This window comes from Diabrotica undecimpunctata, chromosome 1 (assembly GCF_040954645.1).
Source record: "Diabrotica undecimpunctata isolate CICGRU chromosome 1, icDiaUnde3, whole genome shotgun sequence".
Taxonomy (NCBI): Eukaryota; Metazoa; Arthropoda; class Insecta; order Coleoptera; family Chrysomelidae; genus Diabrotica; species Diabrotica undecimpunctata.
In genome coordinates, this window is record NC_092803.1 from 121,718,375 (window position 1) to 121,732,802 (window position 14,428).

Here is a 14,428-nt window from a genome sequence, read left to right on the forward strand (position 1 = left end):
TATTTCTAATAAAATAAACATTTCGAGTATTTTCCATTAACAAAAAATCGTAAAGTCGAATCCTTTTAAGATAATCTTCAACCAATAACTCTTGAACCGTGCAGCTGATCCTTCAAATGCCTCCAAACCCTTACGTAAGGAACATTTAGTACAGCAGCTATTGCCCTTGTACTTATTTCAGGGGCTTCTTCAATGATTTCTAAAATGTCTTCATCAGTTGCATCCATTATTGGACGACCACTATTGTCAGCAACTTGCGGTTGGAACGTACCAGTTTCCCGTAAACGACGATTAATGGTCAGAAATAATCGTCTATCAGGTGTATTTCGATTGGGGTATTTTACTGCATAACGCCTTGCGGCTGCTGCACTATTTCCTTGATATTCACCTACGATATTCCCGATAGTTTATTGAAATCATAATTTAATCTGATCCAACTTACCCAAAGTTAAATACATATCTGCCATTTTCTGAAATGTCTAGGCCATTGTAATATCAAAATTTTTAATATTAATCATATTTACACAATAAATGATAGCTTCAAATTATTTACTATTATTGATGGAACTGTTTGTAATTCTTGTATCCGTAGAAACTTATTGCAATTTTATGGCCAACTAGGGAAAACTAGTTTTTCGAAAAAGTGATAAGTGGCAAAAAAGTTTTAAAAATAATGTGTTAAACTAATGATGCCACAAAATTCATTTGATTTGAACGTACTCAAAAGTTGGGGGGGATTTAGGGCTGCAAACATCCCTTAAAATTTTTCTGTGCGCTTAGATTTTGTTGTTTCTGTTGTATGAAAAATGATTTCAGAACAAGAACGTAACGTGTCCATTTTTATAACAAAATGTCAAGTAGTTTATGAGATAATGCAAAAAAACAATTTTTATTTTGTAACTTCAAAGGGGTGTAACTTTTTTGTGTACACGTTTGTTCTAAGGTAAGTTGGATTCAATCAATTTATTTTTGTCCCCGGAATCCGTGATTTAATTTATGACATACCTTTTTGAAACACCCTGTACATAAAGGTAAGTCAAATAGTTTGTTGGCATTATTAGAAATTACCTTAATTTAAAAAATATATATCTGTTGTTTTATTCTAACCTCTATAGCGTTGAGTTGATAAATTTCGGATATATGGTATGCTCCCAAAATCGGATATCCCAAATTAGGAAACTTGGTAGAATAAAATATTTACAATAATTTTTCGTTTCGGAAATGACTGAAAGGGATAGATCTTAATCTTAATACTTAAGTGTAATTAGAATCCCAACCTCTGTTTTATCCCATTTGTCGTTACCTTGTACCCGTGACCTAGTTTAGTTTGTCTTAAAAAATGTCTTGATGGGATCCTAGATGAGAAACGAGTGTCCATGTTAATACTTAACAATTATTTTAGTGCTTAAAATTTCATTCCTAATTAGATAGCCAACGAGTAAACATCGTTTTATCGTTTGTCTGGATAGATAGTTCAGGTATCTACGAGATTTTTCTTATCACTAGTTTTACTAATTAGTGTGGAAATAAAAAGCATAATGTGATATTTACGAACAATTTAGTGTTATATATTTTTTTCTGTGAATCGTAAACTATAGAAATTGAACAATTTGATTATCAAGTACCAATATACCAGGTAACTGTTATTTTTCAATTATTTTCAATCACTTTATCCACAGAGTTCTATTGGAACATCTGTAGCATGAATTAAATCTACGTGTAGTGGTTTTGGTATTACATACCTCACTTTACCTAAACTTACTACATTACCTTACTTTACCTAAACATACATGTTTTTTAGACGTTCATTTTCGTATTCAATTGCTTGCAATATAAACAGTTTGTCCAACAATATTAGAAATTTGTCTAGTGTCAAGTTTAAGAGATTAATTTATGAGCAGTTGTTAGCTGAACAGTAATTTAAAAATTTAAGAATTTATAAAAATAAATAGTTTATAATTTATAAATTTAATATGTAATACTTTTATGTTTCATTGTAAAGTACAATTTCATTATTTAAATATAGTCTTCTTCTTCTTCTCGTGCCACTCCTATCGGAGATTGGAAATCATCATGGCCACTGCGACTTTGTTAGCAGCGCGCCTAAAAAGTTCAATCGAACTACACCCGAACCATTCACGTAGATTACGAAGCCACGATATTTTTCTTCTTCCCACACTTCTTTTGCCCTTAATTTTGCCCTGCATGATATTTCTTAAAAGTTCGTACTTTTCACCTCTCACAATGTGCCCCAAGTATTCCATCTTTCTAGTTTTTATCTCATTTAGAATTTCGCATCTTTTGTCTAAAGTTTGGAGTACTTGCGTGTTAGTGACACGGTCCATCCATGATATTCTGAGAATGCGCCTATAGCACCACATCTCGAAAGCTTCGATGTTTTTTGTGGTCAACTGTTTTAGTGTCCAAGCCTCTACTCCATACAACAGGGTAGAAAAGACATAACACCGCAGCATTCGTATTCGTAACTTTATATTGATATCACGATTGCAAAAGAGTTTGCGCATTCTATTAAAGACTGATCTAGCGATTTCTATTCTACATCTAATCTCTTTTGTTTGATCAGTATCGTCTGTGATCCAAGCACCTAGATATTTATAACAGGACACACGCTCAATCGTTGTATTGTCTATTACAAGATTAGCTCTGATGTTCTTTGATTTCGTGATTACCATAAATTTAGTTTTTTTCAAATTAATTTTCAAGCCGTAACTGTTACAGTATATATTGAGACTTTGAACGAGATGTTGTAGTTCTACTAGCGTTCCCGTTAGGAGAACCGTATCGTCAGCATACCTTATATTGTTGATCGTCTCACCATTTATTATCAGACCAAGATCTTCTTCCTCGAGTGCTTGTTCACAAATAGCTTCACTATACAGATTAAATAAAAGTGGCGACAAGATGCATCCCTGCCGGACTCCTCGACGGATTTGAATTTCTTCTGTTAGCCTACCCTCAACCTTCACATTTGCTGTTTGATTCCAATATAGGTTGCATATAATTCGAATATCTCGGCTGTCTATATTTTTCTTTATTAGAATTTGTCTTAGTGGTTCATGTTGTACTTTGTCAAAGGCCTTTTCGAAATCAATAAAGCAGGTGTAAATTTCTTGGTTCATGTCTAAGCATCTCTGTGAGAGAACGTTCATTGCAAACAGAGCCTCCCTTGTACCCAGCCCTTTTCTGAATCCCATCTGAGTGTTACTAATGTCTGCGTCTAATTTCCTATAGATCCTATTATGGATTATTTTCAGGAACAGTTTTAGAGCATGACTCATCAAAGCTATCGTACGATATTCGCTGCATTCCCTTGTATTTGCCTTTTTTGGCAGTAGTATAAAGGTCGAACGGAGCCATTCCCTAGGTATTATTCCAGTTCTATATATTGTGTTAAATAGATCTAGGAGTATTTTAATAGATTCATCGTCCATAAGTTTGAGCAGTTCTACGGGAATTTCATCAGGACCGGGGGCCTTACCACTTTTCGCTTGTTTGATTGCATAATCTATTTCTTCTCTGATTATATCAGGTCCTGTATCATCTGTATATTCGTTTGAGATTTCTTGTCTATCTTTGTCATCAAAAAGTTGTGATATGTATTCTGTCCATCGATTCATTTTTTGTTGTAAATCTGTTATGAGTATACCATCTGTATCTTTGATCTGTCCTATCTGTGTTGTTCTTCTCCTTCCTGTCATTTCTTTAATCTTTTTGTGTACATTAAAAAAGTCATATTTTCGCTCCAGTTGTTCCAACTCCTGGCATTGCTCACTTAGCCATCTTTCTCTAGCTTCTCTTATTTTCTTTTTTATCAGTTTATCTGTTTCTTTGTATCTTATCGGGTTATTTGTTTTGTGTACCCTTCTTTCACACATCAACTGTAGTATTTCCTCATTCATCCATTCTTTATGTTTCCTTTCTTTCGGTGTTAAGTTTTCTCTCCCTGCCAGCATTACGGCATGTTTAATATTCTCCCATTTTTGGTCAATGTTATCAGTATTTCTATTCAGTTTCTCTATATTTTGTAAATTTTCTTTGATGTTCACTATTGTTTTCTCTTTTATATGTTGTTCACTCAGTCTTCTCACGTCAATTTGTTTCTGTATGTGTTTTTGAATTATCTTTAGTTTTATTCTTAATGTGACTACTACAGGATTGTGATCCGAGCCTATATCTGCTCCTGGGTAGGTTTTAGCTGAGAGTATAGAGTTGCGGAATCTTTGTCTAACAAGGACAAAGTCAATTTGATTTCTGACTACTCTACCTTTGGTGTCACTCGGAGATTTCCATGTGTACAGTCGTCTGTTAGGTAACTTGAAAAGAGTGTTAGCAACTACTAACTCCTCCGCTTGACAAAATTGTATCATACGGTCTCCTCGTTCGTTTCGTTCTCCTAATCCATAGTCACCCACATAGCCGTCCACACATCCATGTCCAATTTTGGCATTAAAATCGCCCATTACTACTGTAGTGTGATGTTTCTTCATTGATTTTAGAATTTGTTCCAGATCGTAGTAGAAACTTTCAATTTCATCATCATCTTTATCAGCCGTAGGAGCATATACTTGTATAATATTTATAATTTGTTTATTTGACTGAAGTTGTAGTGCCATTATTCTATCAGAGAAGGGAGTAAAGCTTGTTACACAGTTACTGATTTTCTTTGATACCAAGACAGCGACACCGTAACGATGAGTTGAACTGATGGTGCCTGAATAATAAAGTGTTCCACTATTATTCGTGCATTTTCCTGATCCTGGCCACTGTACATCACTTATATATAGTCTAGGTAGGTCTAATTTAGGTGGAAGAGCAGTGCCGCTGTTAAACAGTGGTATACAAACTGAATCTCCCCTTACGGATATAATATTTTACTGCAAAGGAAAATTAATTTGTTCCGTGTTATCGAGCTCTAGGTGACTTGGTTTGCTGGAGTATCTCCTAAAAATCTGGACGTCGCGAGGAGTACAGCTTTCTGCATGGCCTTATAAAGATGTTCATTTAGACCCAGCTGTTTTATGTGCGCTAGGAGGTTTTTGGAAATAACACCAGTAGTAGATAGAATAATAGGTACTTTGTATTCTTCATTGTCTCCTGATTTGAATTTCTAGATCTCTATACTTGGCGATCTTTTCGTTGTATTTAACACGCAAATTATTGGTGTTAGGTATCGCCACATCAATAACTGTTGTTTGCCTGGTAAGTTTATTAACTTGTATGAGATCAGGTTTATTATGTGCCACTGGTTGGTCTGTGAGCACAGTGCGGTCCCAGTATAGTTTGTAGTTGTGATTTTAAAGCATTCTGTCAGGGATATATTGATAATAAGGAATATGGTCAGTTTGGAGAAGTCCCAGTTTGTCAGTTAGTTCTTGGTGGATAATTTTTCCTATTGTGTCATGGCGTTCTTTATAATCAGTTCCGACAAACGCCTGGCAACCCCCGATAAGATGTTGGATGGTTTCTTGGGCTTGGCATCCATATCGGCATTTGTCATTTTGGACTTGAGGATCTTTAACAATATATTTCAGGTAATTTTTAGTTGAAATAACCTAATCCTGAATGGCAAGTAGAAAGCCCTCAGTCTCAGAAAATATCTTTCCTGATGTCAACCAATAGTTCGACGCTGTATTGTCAACATATTCTTGGCTGATCTCATTAAGATGTCGCCCATTCAGAAGTTTACTCATCCAGGTGCGCATTTTTTCTTGCTTAGTTAGATGGTTTATGCGCATTTCTTGTTCCCTCAGTTTTGGCGGCGTTGTTTCATCTACTGCGCAAATTGCTCGATGTAAGTTAGATGTCTCAGCCTGCACCTGAAAATAAGTTCTTAAATTAGCAACCTGTTTATACAATTGCTCACCTATGTCCGTTAGTCCTCTTCCCCCTTGATATCGCGGTATTGTTGTTCTCTCTACTGCACTGCGTTTTGCGCCTTTGTGAGAAGTGTTCTTACTTTCCGCTGAAGATTCTCTATATCCGTTTTTGATCACTTTATAATACCAAATGAGTAGCTAAACGCGGAACAGGCGTATATATTTAATGCCTTTAACAAATTTTTACTATTAAGATATGACCGATTTAGTTGTCTTACTCTTCGTACGAACTCAGAAGTTAGTTCGGTTTTCATTAGTTTCTGATCTAGATGGTTTCGACTGGAAGCCATAAATTTAAAATCATCCATATACAACAGATAATTAACCTTCGCCACAACAGTGTTGTTATTTTTGATGCTAAAACCTGAGTCAGTGGAGTTCAGTAGCTGAGATAGTGGGTTCATCGCTACGCAGAACCAAAGTGGACTCGACGAGTCTCCCTAGAAAAGGGCCCGGTGAATAGGGATATCTTCAGTTTCGATATTGATTTCATCAGGTATTTGCAGGTGAATTTTAGTCTTCCACTTTGCCATTATATGTATGCTTTAAAAAGGTCACGAGATTAATATCGACTTTATATATTTTCAATATATCTATAAGCCATTCATGCGGCACTGAATCAAAAGCCTTCTTGTACTTAATGAAAGCAGTAAAAAGGTTTCTTTTTTTGTGTATGCCTGGTTAGAAATAACTGAGTCGATAATAAGTTGTTCTTTGCAGTCCATGGAGCCCTTAGCGCATTCTTTCTGTTGAAGCTCTATGATATTGTTCAGAGCACAGTGTTGGTAGATACGCCGGGCCACACAGGATGTGAACAATAGGTACAAAGTTGGAAGACAACTAATTGGGCGGTACTTGGCTGGATTTTGGGTGTTATTTTGATCCTTCGGTATTAGATAAGTGGTTCCCTGAGTAAGAAATGATGGTATTTGCTGTGAATTAGAAATAATATTATTCAAAAATACTGTTAAAAGCTCATGACCACTACAAACCTTCTTTAGCCAGAAGTTTTGTACTCCGTCTGGTCCAGGAGATTTCCAGTTATAAAGCTCTTTGATAATGTTCGAGACTTCTTCAGTGGTGAAAGGATCATAAGGAATATTCCTGTAGTATTGACAGTTGTCCGTCGTGTCTTCAATCCATCTAGCATTATTGTTATGAGTAGCTGGCGTTGAAAGTTGGTTTCCCCAAAACTCATGAATTTCTTCTTGGCTTGGGTAGGATTTACACTTTCTACAGTGGAATTCAGTTTCCTATAAAAAGCCTTATCTGCATGCTCAAAAAGTATATTGTCGCATTTACGGTTGTTACTAACTTTGTATCTCCTTAGGCAACCTGAATAAACGGAGATTTTTTGTTTTATTGTGTCTAGGCAGTATTGAGCTGTGTTGTTTTCTGGATCATGTTGTGAGTGTCTTGGAGTGTTCAGAATTATTTCTTCAGATCTTTTAATTACTTTTCGACTTCTTACTCCTCGAATGTATTCCGTAATTTGTCCAATATCCCTGCGCAATAATTCAATCTTCCTCAGTAGTCTTTTTTCCCAGGGTGCAATTCTGTCCTTCAGTCCTTCCGATATTAGTTCCCCGTCGTATTATGATCTTAATGCCCATAACATTAGCAATTGTTGTTGCTGCACAGTAAATCAACACATGCAAATATTCTAATATATGTGTTTCCACGATATAATTGGGTAGGACTTCAGTGTTCATAGTATGTAACAGCGCACCTAGTTTCTTAAAAGAGTTTATTTTTGGTAGCGGTGATCTGCTAAGTGGCTTTGTACCAATAAACTCTTGTAGAACAGTCAATTTCATGCGCTGAGTGAGCGCTGGCTGATGTTCCAGCGCAGCACCTTCAGCGAGTGGAGCTCTTGTTTTTGTTTGGCTCACTTGTGATTGTTGTTGTTGTTGGGCTGTAGCTGATTGTATGACAGGGGTCCGCCCCCTTTAACACCCTACCAACGAAGTCCCGCATGCCGTCACGTCCAGCGCCGGCTCCAGACGTGCCCTTGCGATCCCCAGACAGTGACCCTAAACATAAATCTTTAATCTCCATTTTCATGGGTGTGCATTTTATACCTACTGTCAGGTGTCAGTTTTTGTTCCACGGCAGGTAACCCTGCTACCCTTTAATGGATTTTAAAATCCATTAAAACGCAAGATGTAACAATTATAATGGGATACTTTAACGCAAAGGTTGGGGAAGAAAAAGTAGAAGAATGTACAGGAGGATATGGTCTGGGCAACAGAAACGAAAGGGGTGACAGGCTTATCGAATTTTGTCAAAAGAATAATTTTGTTATAGCTAATACATTATTCAAAATGCCCAAGAGAAGAATATATACCTGAAAGTTACCAGCAGATCAAGAAGAGAGAATTATAAGAAACCAAATAGACTATGTATTAGACAAAGATACAGGAACGCTATTATATCCACAAAAACCTATCCAAGTGCCGACATAGGATCAGACCACAACCCAGTAGTGACCAATGTTAGGCTCAAAATGAAAATAATAAAACGAAGAAAAACAAATGCAAAAATCGATACAAGTAAATTAAAGAACCCACACATAAGGCAACGTCTGGCAGATGAAATCAATAAGTGATTAATGAATGTGAAAGAACAAATTCTACAAAATACTGAGACGAATAAAAAATGGTTATTAATAAAGACAGAAATAGATAAAAGTCAAAAAGAAATTCTAATACCAACCAGATATAAAAAGAAGCAATGGATGCCGGAAGAAATTTTATTTGATGGAAGAAAGACGTCAATATAAAAACAAAGATAATCAGATGTACAAAAAAGTGGATAAACAAATAAAATACAAAATTAAAAAAGCGAAAGAACAATGGGTAAAAGAACAATGCGCAGATATAGAAGAATACCAGAAAAGACATGATAGTTTTAACACACATAAAAAAAAATTAAAGAATTAACTCACAACAACAGAACAAAAAAACTGGGAATACTGAAAACTTGTGTTGAATACTAACGACAAATTAAAGAGATGGACAGAATACATCAATGAACTGTTCAAAGACAACAGAACAGAACAGATGGAGATAGAAGTAGAAGAGGATATGGTTTTAAATATATTAAAAGAGGAAATTAAAAATGGTAAAGCAGTAGGTCCAGACCAAATTCCTATAGAGACCTTAAAATGCATAAATGATGAAACCTTAGACATCATAGTAGACTTATTTAACTTAGTATACAAAACAGGACACATACCGAAACAATGGTTACTCTCCACCTTTTGTGCTATCCCTAAAAATACAAACGCTAAATATTGCAGTGAATACAGAACAATATCACTAATAAGTCACATTGTCATATTATTCCTGAAAATAATACATGGTCGTTTAAATAAAAAACTGGAAGAAGGAATAGATGATAGTCAGTATGGGTTCAGAAACGGACTAGGAACCAGAGAAGCGTTATTTGCTTTTAATGTGTTAGCTGCACAAATAGCTTAATGCATTGATATGAATGTTGACGTGCATGTTTGCTACGTTGATTTTGAAAAAGCACTTGACAAAGTAAGACATGAAAAATTAGTCCAAACTCTAAAGACAAAAAACATAGACCATAGGGACTTACGAATTATAACAAACCTCTACTGGAATCAAAGAGCACAAATCGTAATAGATAACGGACCCAGTCCAGAAATTGAAATCAGGAGAAGAGTTAGGCAGGTATGTATTATGTCCCCATTACTATTTAATGTATATAGTGAAGCCATTTTTTAAGAGGCATTACTATCTTAAAGTGAAGGAATAATAATTAACAAAAGATCTATTAACAACATAAGATATGCAGATGACACCGTGATTATGGCAAGCTCTGCCGAACAACTCCAATTACTGCTATACAAAACAAACAGTTTCTGTGAAAAATATGGACTAAAAATGAATATAAAAAAGACCAAATACATGATAATAACAAAGAAAACAATTATACCAAGAAACATACATTTGGGAAATGTACCGATAGAAAGGGTTGATAAATACAAATACCTAGGAACCTGGATTTTAGACAATAATGATCAAACAACCGAAATAAGAGCCAGGATAAAAAAACCAAGAAATGCGTTTGTAAAAATGAAAACACTTCTCTGCAACAAAGACCTTAGATTAGAACTGAGAGTAAGAGCACTGAGATGCTACGTGTTTTCGATACTGCAATATGGACTTGAAAGCTGGACATTAAAGCAAGAACACATAAATAAGTTACAGTCCTTTAAAATGTGGTGTTACAGGAGGATGCTTAGAATAGCATGGACACAGAAGAAAATTAACACGGAAGTATTGCGAGAAATGGGCAAAGAATGCGAAATAATAAACACAATAAAAATAAGAAATTTACAATTTCTAGGACACGTAGTAAGGGTACAGCTATATGAACTGCTGAGGCTGATAAGACAGGGAAATATAAGAGGAGGAAGGAGTATAGAAAGAAGGAGAGTGCCATGGTTGAAGAGTTTAACGGACTGGTTTAAACGCAGTTCTATAGAACTCTTCAGAGCAGTAGATAGAGTAAAGATAGTGATGATGATATCCAACCTCAGATCGGGAGATGGCACTTAAAAAGAAGACTCGTATTTCTTGCCGTAGACTATGAAAAGGCATTTGATAGTATCAAGATGTGTATGAAAACGCAACTATGATAGTACAACTAGATGAAAATACAAATCCCATCTCTATTATGAGAGAAGTGAGATAAGGCGACGTAATATCTCCAAAACTTTTTAATCTAGCCCTAGAAGACGTCTTTAAAACTAAAAATTGGTCAAAAAATGGTCAACAACAATATGTCGGCCTTAAAATGAATATGACCAAAAAACAATTACCAACGCAGACGATCACAGACGTATAAATCTAAATGGCAGCAAGATAGAACAAGTCCAGGAATATATCTACTTAGGCCAAATAGTTGGATACTGCAGAACCGCAAAATACCTTAATACTTGAGGACCAAAGTATTCAACCAATGCATCCTTCCTATTATAACATATGGATGTCAAACCTGGACCCCAACCAAGGCAAATGTGAATAAACTAACCATAACAGAAAGGGCAATAAAAAAAGCTATCTGTCAGATAAAAAGAGGAACGACTGGGTAATATGAGAAGTTAAGGATATCACTACAAAAATTGCCAAATACAAATGGAGCTTCGTAGGTCGCACTGCTAGACAAAAAGACCAACGTTGGAACCCCATAATACAACATTGGAGACAAAGGTAGACGACCAAGAGAAAGACCACAGATAAAATGGGTAGACAGCCAGAACAAATTGGAATTATGTTGCTAAGGATAAAGATCGGTGGAAGGAGTTGGGAGAGGCCTATATCCAAAAATGGACAAGAGAAAGCTAAGAAGAAAATCAATTTTATACTATTATGGCATAAAATAAAAGTATTTACGATATCCACTAGTAGTAGGTACCTACCTTGCCATAAAGTATTTTAATAGGTTAACAATTGAACTAAAATGTTTGAATATGAACAACAATGTGAAAATGGATTACGAGAGAAATGAGATGATATGAATATAGGAGAAAGAAAAATAGTGTTTAAAAAATTAATTTATAAGTTATATACTAGATAATATTAGATATAAAAAGTATTTGGTTATTTTAATAAGTTATATACTATAAAATATATTTATGTGAGGGCATTCTTAAGAAATTGACATATAATAAGTGTAAAAAGTTTTTTTTTTTAATAATTATAATATTGTAAATATATTTAAGTGAGCCATTTGCATAGGCAACCAAATATACTCTAAAAGTGTGGTTTAAGTAATGGTTGCGAATGTAGAAGTGGGGTTATTTATTGGTTTGAGATGTTTAATTTACATATAATGACGGATTTGAAGTAGTGTAATTTATTAATTTAGGTTGTTTAAATTACACATAAGTTTATATTCTGATCTGAAAAGCCTAAATGTCAACAAAATTCTCTATAGAAAAGAAAAGAATTCTATATAACACGAGAGTTAACGCTGTTTGCGAGATAGACTATTCCAGAAAATTCATATATTTAGAAAATAGAACAATTCGAATATGATTTCTTGCCAGATGATTCTGGAACATGGAAAAAGATATAAATACTCGGAGATTTGGATTCAAATTAGTCGGTAAGTCAGTAGGAAGTCAGTATGAGGCCAGTCAGTCAGTAAGGGGGTCAGGACAGTTACTATGAAGTCAGTATAAGGTCAGACAGTTAGTTATAGAAAAGACAGACACAGTTAGTTACAGTTAGTGAAGTCAGTTGTTCAGTAAGTTCAAGATTAGTCAGTCTGAATTAGGAAGAAAGTATAAAGTATGCAATAATCAGTGATTTCGTATTAAAATTTGATAGTATTGGAAAGTATAATAAAGAGAATATTATTGAAGATTAAAAATTATGTTATGTATAAATGGTGATTGGATAATGGAAGAAAGTATTAATTTAAAATTAAAATTATATAATATATTTGGTGATTGGATATTGGTATATTAAAAAGAAGAATAAATATAAATGCTATTAAGAAGAAAAATATTTTAAATTATTGGAAGCTGATAATTGGAAAAAGGAATTTCACAAAAACCGAGGATGAGAACGAAGACATTGAGTGGTGATTAAAATCTATATAGTGGAGAACAGTTCATTTAGGCATTCAGTGACAGAAAGGTACAAAATTTTGTTAATATTATTTAGTTAGTTTCATAACAATTTCAATTTTAAAGATAGTTTGTTTAAAATTTACATTGTCTATATAATTTAATTAGTTTCATAACAATTTCAATTTAAAGATGGTTTATTTTAAATTTACATTGGCTATGTTAAATATATATGTGTGTTTCATAATAGATATAATAAAGATAATTTAAAAAAGTGCTTACAAACTAATTCTTTGAGAACCGCGATAAAAACCCTATACATATATATTATTAAAAACACTCATTGCTCATTTAAACATCATTCACAAATAATACATCACCTCTTGTAATATGTCCCAAGTATTGCAGTTTTCGTTTTTTGATCGTAAGTATGACTTCCTTTTCTTTATTCATTCTTCTCAAGACCTCGACATTTGTGACTCTCTCGGTCCATGATATTCTCAGGATTCTGCGATACATCCACAGTTCAAATGCCTCACATTTTCATTTAGGCATTCAGTGAAAGAAAAGTACAAAATTTTGTTAATATAATTTAGTTAGTGTCATAATTATTTCAATTTTAAAGATAGTTTGTTTAAATTTTACATTGTCTATATAATTTAATTAGTTTCATAAGAATTTCAATTTAAAGATAGTTTATTTTAAATTTTGCATTGGTTATGTTAGATATATATATGTGTGTTTCATAATAGATACAATAAAGATAATTTCAAAAAGGGCTTACAAACTAATTCTTTGAGAAACGCGATAAAAACCCTATTATTAAAAAACACTCATTGCTCATCATTCACAAATAATACATCATCACAATATATATATATATATATATATATATATATATATATATATATATATATATATATATATATATATATATATATATATATATATATATATATATATATATATATATATATATATGAATTAAAAATTTTGTTCTGCGGCTATTTTCTTGTGGCATTTTAATGCAATTTACTATTTTTAAAGCGAAGAAACCAGTTTTACTTTAAAATTAAGTTTATTTCACGTTTCGATTTCCACTTCGGAAATCGTTCTCAAAATATAATATATTAATAAATTAAACAATATAATATGATTTTATCTGACGCATACTGACAATTCAGATGTTTTTTATACATTATAAAGTACATGACTTTAAAATGATATTATAGATAATTATATAGGAGAGTTCATTTAATTGCATGAAAATTTCATCATCATCATTCTGGCTCTACAACCCTGTGTGGGTCCTAGCCTTCTCAAGAATTTCTCTCCAGTCGTCTCTATCTATCTTCTTCTTCCGCTAAGCACGTATTTTCATATTTCTCATGTCTTCATCGATGTTATCAAAGTACCTTGTTCTGGGTCTTCCTCTTATTCTTTGACCAATGGGTCTATAAAGGAACGTTTTTAGCAGGGACATTTTATTCCATCCTCATTACATGCCATATCCACCTCAGACGCCCTATCTTAATATGTTTTACGATATCTGGTTTCTGATATATTCTATAAAGTTCGAAGTTATATCCTCTTCTCCACACTCCATTGTCATTTACTGCTCCATAGATTCGCCTTAGTACTTTTCTTTCGAAACAACTTAACATGAATGTCTTCATTACTTTTTGTAAGAGTTCATACCGGACTGGGCGTATTATTGTTTTGTAGAGTTTTGTTTTTGTATTTCTCCATATAATTGTGGATTTAAGGAGATTGAGCCCAAAATAGCGTCTGTTGGTCTTGCAAATTCTGCGGTTTATCCCTGCGGTAGTATTATTTTCAGTGTAAAGGAGCGCTCCCAGGTATACAAATTCGTTCACTGCTTCGATGACGTCTTTTTTTATAACAAGTGGACGTAGGATTT

General features: G+C 33.8%; 1 long non-coding RNA gene across 1 annotated transcript in view; it reads left to right on the forward strand.

Annotated features, from left to right (window-relative positions):
• The first annotated feature begins 11,313 nt into the window (after positions 1-11,313).
• LOC140431292 (uncharacterized) overlaps positions 11,314-14,428 on the forward strand; it is a 32,861-nt gene continuing 29,746 nt past the window's right edge. Inside the window, exon 1 of the long non-coding RNA XR_011949652.1 lies at positions 11,314-11,344. This is a non-coding gene — a long non-coding RNA (uncharacterized lncRNA). The remainder of the gene's footprint in view (positions 11,345-14,428) is intronic.